General features: G+C 44.5%; 1 pseudogene; it reads right to left on the bottom strand.

The window, feature by feature from the left end:
* Positions 1–3,489: 3,489 nt before the first annotated feature.
* On the bottom strand, positions 3,490–4,590 carry LOC122122115 (annotated as a pseudogene).
* Between the last annotated feature and the right edge of the window lie 1,091 nt (positions 4,591–5,681).

Consider the following 5,681-nt stretch of genomic DNA (forward strand, 5'->3'; position numbering starts at 1 on the left):
GAGGGTGAGAGGGAGGCTAAAAAAAAATCCTTGTTTTGCCTCATTGATGCTGGAAAGCCTCATTGTGTGTGTGTGTGTTTGTGTGTGTGTGTGTGTATGTGTGTGTGTGTGTTTATGTGTGCATGCTTGTGAGCATGCTGGTACTAGAGTTCAAATTGGGTGTTGTCCATTAGCTTTTTCATCCAAGACTAGCACTCTACCACTTGATCCATACTTCTACTTCCAGCTTTTTGCTAGTTAATTTTAGATATGAGTTTCATGAGACTGTTGTTGAACCACAATCCTCATATCTCAGCCTCCTCAGTAGCTATGATTATCAGAGTGAGCTACCAGTGCCAGTGAGAACTTCCTGTTTGTAAGGACAGATAAAGCAGATTTTTTTTAAAAAAAAGGCTAAACACATATTTGTAAATTACACATATTGTCAGAAAAAGAGGCAAGTATCCCAATATAAGAGCACTATCCTTGAGCAGAAAAATCTAAGGGACAGTGCCCAGGCCCTGAGTTCAATTCCCAGTACTCTCTCTCTCTCTCTCTCTCTCTCTCTCTCTCTCTCTCTCTCTCTCTCTCTCTCTCTCTCTCTCTCTCTCTCTCTCACACACACACACACACACACACACAGAGCAAATTGGTTAACACAGAATTCAAAGTTCATATCTCAGATTGGCATGCTTTTGGCAAAGGAGAAAGTTATCATAGAAAACTGACATTAGGGCCAGGAGAAAGTTTCTTCTGCCTTTGACTACTCCATCTCTACTTGCTGTCAGAGTAAGGCAGATGTCAGTGGTGACATTAATTATCATTTGAGGGGAGTGATTGTTATCATTTGAAGTACTGGGGGCTTTACCCCAATAGAAATTTAGCTTTAAAAAACATCACTTTTTACTTCTATAGTAATGCGTCTCAGTGGTTGCATCCATAAGGCTCTGAGTTTGATCACCAGTGCCAGAAATAAAGGAGTGGGAGACAGGAAGTGAGGGGGGGAAATATAGGATTTATAAATTAAAGAGGTACTAGAAGAGAGCAAGGGAAGGGGTGACATTGTCCAAAAAGAAATGTACTCTTTACCTGACTTATGTAAGTGTAACTCCTATATCCATTACCTGTATAATAACAATAAAAATTAATTTAAAATACCACTTTTTCTGCAACAGTTGGTGGCACCCTTTCAGTGTCATATAGATAGAATTTCGTGGACAGAATATTTTACACACTATTGCAATTTGTGAGTAGTGATCTGCTGTCTCCAGAGCCCATTCCTGGACCCAGTACACATACTAAGGGCACCAAAAGGTCCTCACCAGTTTTGGTGGAGAGCAAGCCAGGGAGGCTCATCACAGCAGGACAACATGGGAAGAACTCAAATGTTCTACAGACTACATGTCTCCATGTTGAATTGGTTCAGGCTTCAATCACTGTAACAGAAATATCACTTTTGCAGGAGCTGCTACTTTGTAATGTCATGGAAATCTCGAAGTAGACAGACTCTGCCATCATCCTTTCCTGGCACATAATACTAACCCATCTCTTCACTTCCTAACAAGGTTTATTTGGTGCTGGTACTGGTGCTTGAACTCAGGGCCTAGACGCAATGTCTTAGCTTTTTTCACTCAAGGCTTGAGACAAACTTCCACTTCCAGCTTTTTAGTTGTTAATTTGAGATAAGTCTCACAAATATTTCTGTCCTGGCTGGCTTTAACCTGTACTCCTCAGATTTCAGCCTCCTGAGCAGCTAGGATCACATGTGTGAACCACTTGCACACGGCTTTCTAATCAGGACTTGAATTGTGTTATATTTTTTTCCCACCTAAAATTATTCTCTGGCCCTTCCCCTCCCTCCTCAATGGAAACAGGGATGCTAGAGTTCAGGTAGGGTAGTATAAAACTCATCTGTTTCTTTTCAATGACTAGACCAGAGTCAATGGAATGTTTTTATTTTTTATTTTTTTAGCAGGTGGGGAAATCAGAAAGACACTCAAGCCACCTTGGAGCAAATACCCACTGATCACTGGACTTTCTCTTTCTTTCAACTGTGCCCTTGCTCTGGTATGAAATCTTCGGAGGGCTCCAGAGCAAGCTCATTCCTTCCACTCTCTTACTTGCTACTATACTCCAATCTCTTACCTGCTACTGCACTTAACCCTGGAAATTGCATCCTGGTCCACGTGCTATCCAAGTTCAATGCCCTGGCACTCAATTCACAGGTCCTCCACCCCTACATTTAATAAGATATGAGACCTCATTAGCAGATTCCTTCATGAAGGATCACTTTGTAATTTCCCTAGGCCTCTGGCCCTGTTGGTTCCATGAGCTCTTTCCTTCCTGGGAAAAATAATTAAACATTGAACTATGCTCATGTAAAGGCAAATCATTTTAGGATAAATTCAATGTTATGTATTAATTTCTCTTCTTATTTTCAGAAAAAATTTAAATGTAATCATGAGCCTCTGAAATTATTGTGGGCCCTAGGCTCTGTGACTGTTAGGTCTAATGAATAAATCAGTTGCTACCTGCCTCCTTCCTCCCTGGTATTTTTCTTCTCATTGCCTTACTTCTTGGTAATAATCTCTGTGGACTAGTTAGAATGTCACACGTGACTATATGCAAGAATTAATACATGCACATGTGTGCACACACACACCTACATGAGCACGTTATGTGCACTCATACTGTGTAAAATGAAGTTACTAATCCAACAACATAGCACCAGGTACCAAAGGCAATGTTCTTTCCTTCCTTCCTTCCTTTCCTCCCCCTCCTCTTTTTCCTCCTCCTCCTCTTTCTCTTCTTCCTCTTTTCATTTGTTTCTTTCTTTTCTTTCTCTTAGTTTCTTTCTTTGTTTCTTTCTCTCTTCCTTGCCTCCTTCTTTCCTTCCTTGCTTCCTTCCTTTTTTTTTTTTTTTTGGGTCTGGTCAAGGGGCCTGAACTCTGGGCCTGGGTGCTGTCCCTCAGCTCTTCAGCTCAAAGCTAGTGCTCTACCACTGAGCCACCTTCCCAGCCCTTCTCTTCCTTTTTCGGTCTTCATTCCTTTTGTCTTTTTGTCTTTCTTGGAGGTGTAGAGTTTGAACTCAAAACCGGGTGCTCTTGTTTGGTTTGCTTGCTCAACTGGCATTCTACCACTTGAACCATGGCTCCAGACCAGCTTTTTGCCCTTAAGGGCCTTTTACTCATTTCACCACACCTGGTAAACTTTAAAATCCCCAGGTTGGATTATGGACATTTTCTTTGAGCCACTGAAAGTCTTCTCCAGGCTTGGCAGCTCCAGGGAATCGCCTGTCTCCCATTTTCCTCATCTGGTCCTTTGGGCACACAGTGCTAAATATGTGCTCCAGGGCAGTGAGCTATTAATTTAGACATAGCTCAGCTTGAGTGGAGAGTGGGTCCAGGCCTTATTAATGCTTACTGGCTGGTAGCTCTCACACGACTTCCCTGCCGGTAAGCTCAGGCTCTGAAGTGTGCTACTAGGCTCTTCCCACATCCCCTAGGGTCCTTAAAAGTCATCATCACAGGCGTCAAGGTGCACATCAAAAGCCTCTCTGTTGCACTTCACGTCAGGAGTGAAGACATACTTGTGGAAGGTCCCATCTACGCAGATGGCTATTACAGAGTTGACATTCTGGGAAGTACTGCGACCAAAGGCACTTATGCAAGCTGACTCAGCAGACACAGTAAAGCTCACTAGACTCCACTGAGAGTCCACTTACTGTCCTATCATAGGGCCCACGTACTGCCCAGTCATAGGGCCGACCCTGCCCACACAGCCAGCGCAGAGCGGTGGTTGAGGTGGGTATCCTTGAGAGCAAAGATATGGACAGTGCCCTTATCACTGGAAGCACAGAGGAAGGAGGAGTCATGGCTGAAGTTAAAGCAGTAGAGAGTGGCAGGGTCAATGCCTTGGCGCAGCTCCACCAGTTTCTCCTTGGACTGAGTGTCAAAAAGATGGATAAGAGTGCTTTTCTGGGAGGCCGAGGCCCCGACTGTGCCTGGCGGATTCAGAGACACACAGGCCACATCACCCTGATGGGCATTGATGGTAAATGGGGTGGATGAAGTGCCAGGCTTGGGGCTTGCCAGCTCCACAAGTTGTAAACTTCCACACTTGTGTCCCGGGAACATGAACAATTGCTTCTCCAGGCTGGGGCAGAGTTCACAAAGTCCTCTGGAGTTGTCTCGGGTGTCAAACTCAAACAGCTTCCGGGGACTGTCTGGGAAGGAGTACACATAGATGCAGTTTCTCAGCACCATCACGATCTTGTTGTGGCGCTTGCGTACAGTCAGCACTAGCTGGGTGAAGGTGAACTCCAGCACCAATTTGTCCTTGGAGTTTTTGCCCTCCTGGGCATCGTCCCAGATCAGCACTGAGATGGCTGAGAACTTGGGGCTACTACCACCGCCCACCAGGGCCAACAGGTTGGAGCAGTGCAGCATCTCTACCAAGCCAGTGCTGCCCACCTGTTGGTGGTCCAGGCGCCTCCTCGCCTTCAGTGGCTCCACGCTGTAGATGAGCACACCTGTCTCCATGGCACAGCAAAAGCAGCTTTGGTCTTGGTTGAAATGCAGGCCCATCACCTCGAAGCGGCTGCTGAGACATGGTCCAGAATTGCTGCGCCCTCCCACCCCCACCACAAACGGGCTAAAGTTGAGAAGAGTCTCCAAATTCTAGAAACTTCTGTCCACAAGTGTTTTCCTCTTTTCCTTCTCAGCTAACTTCCTTGCCAGGGCTGGGATCGTGCTGTGGCTTCTTCTCACCTTCCTCTGCTGGCTCTACAGACCCCTCTCGAACCTATCTCTGCTGTCAGCACCTTAGGCAGCTGGTTTTCTGACGTCCGGGGGCCTGGCAGCTGGGGCTCTGGTGTTTACATCAGGCCCTGCTTCTGGAGGAGGGAATCTGAGAGCCAAAGAGACTCATCAGGGCCCCAAATCCCCTCGAGCCTCTCCTGGCCTGACCCTGACCCGTGGGAGAGTCTTTGGAGCATCCCAAAGAGCATCAGGGTATTCCCCCGGAGGAAGGGGGGAGAGGGGCTCCACTTCCCCCAAGACCCAGGCTCAGACCAGCTTTTTTTTGATAGTTAATTGAAGATGGACTCTCTCAGGCTTTTCTTCTTACTGGCATTGAATCACAGTCTTCTAGATCTCATCTCCCCCCCCACCCCTAACTGCTAAAACTGTACGGTCTTTTACAATACTTAATAATCTAAAACATTTTCAAAGCATATAATGGAGACCACCACTGGATCTTTTCTCAATAATTTGACAAATTTTAGGGACATCAATTCCATAAGTTAAACAGAATATTGAAAGCAAATACTGCATTGAAGAGTCCATTATTGAAGCTTGTATTCTCTTTTAGGTTATGTTAGTATCCTTTAATTGCAGTAAATACTATGAAATATTATGCCTCTATACTTATAATAAAAATTAATTTTAAAAAGAATATCACGGTTTCCATATGTGACAATTGATTAATGCAGTGGCCATCCACACAGCCAGCTGCAGTAAATCAGATTCGTTTCCATTTTGGTGTCCATTGCATATAGAAATGCAGTTTGGTTTTAATATATATATGTATACATTTATCTTTTAAAACTTTGATAAACATGTACATTCATTTATAGAGTTTATTTTTTGGTCCCTTCAGATTTTCATGTGAACAATCATGTCATTCATTGCAGATAGGAATGG

Source organism: Dipodomys spectabilis, unplaced genomic scaffold (genome assembly GCF_019054845.1).
Source record: "Dipodomys spectabilis isolate Male_0828 unplaced genomic scaffold, ASM1905484v1 ptg000204l, whole genome shotgun sequence".
NCBI lineage: Eukaryota > Metazoa > Chordata > Mammalia > Rodentia > Heteromyidae > Dipodomys > Dipodomys spectabilis.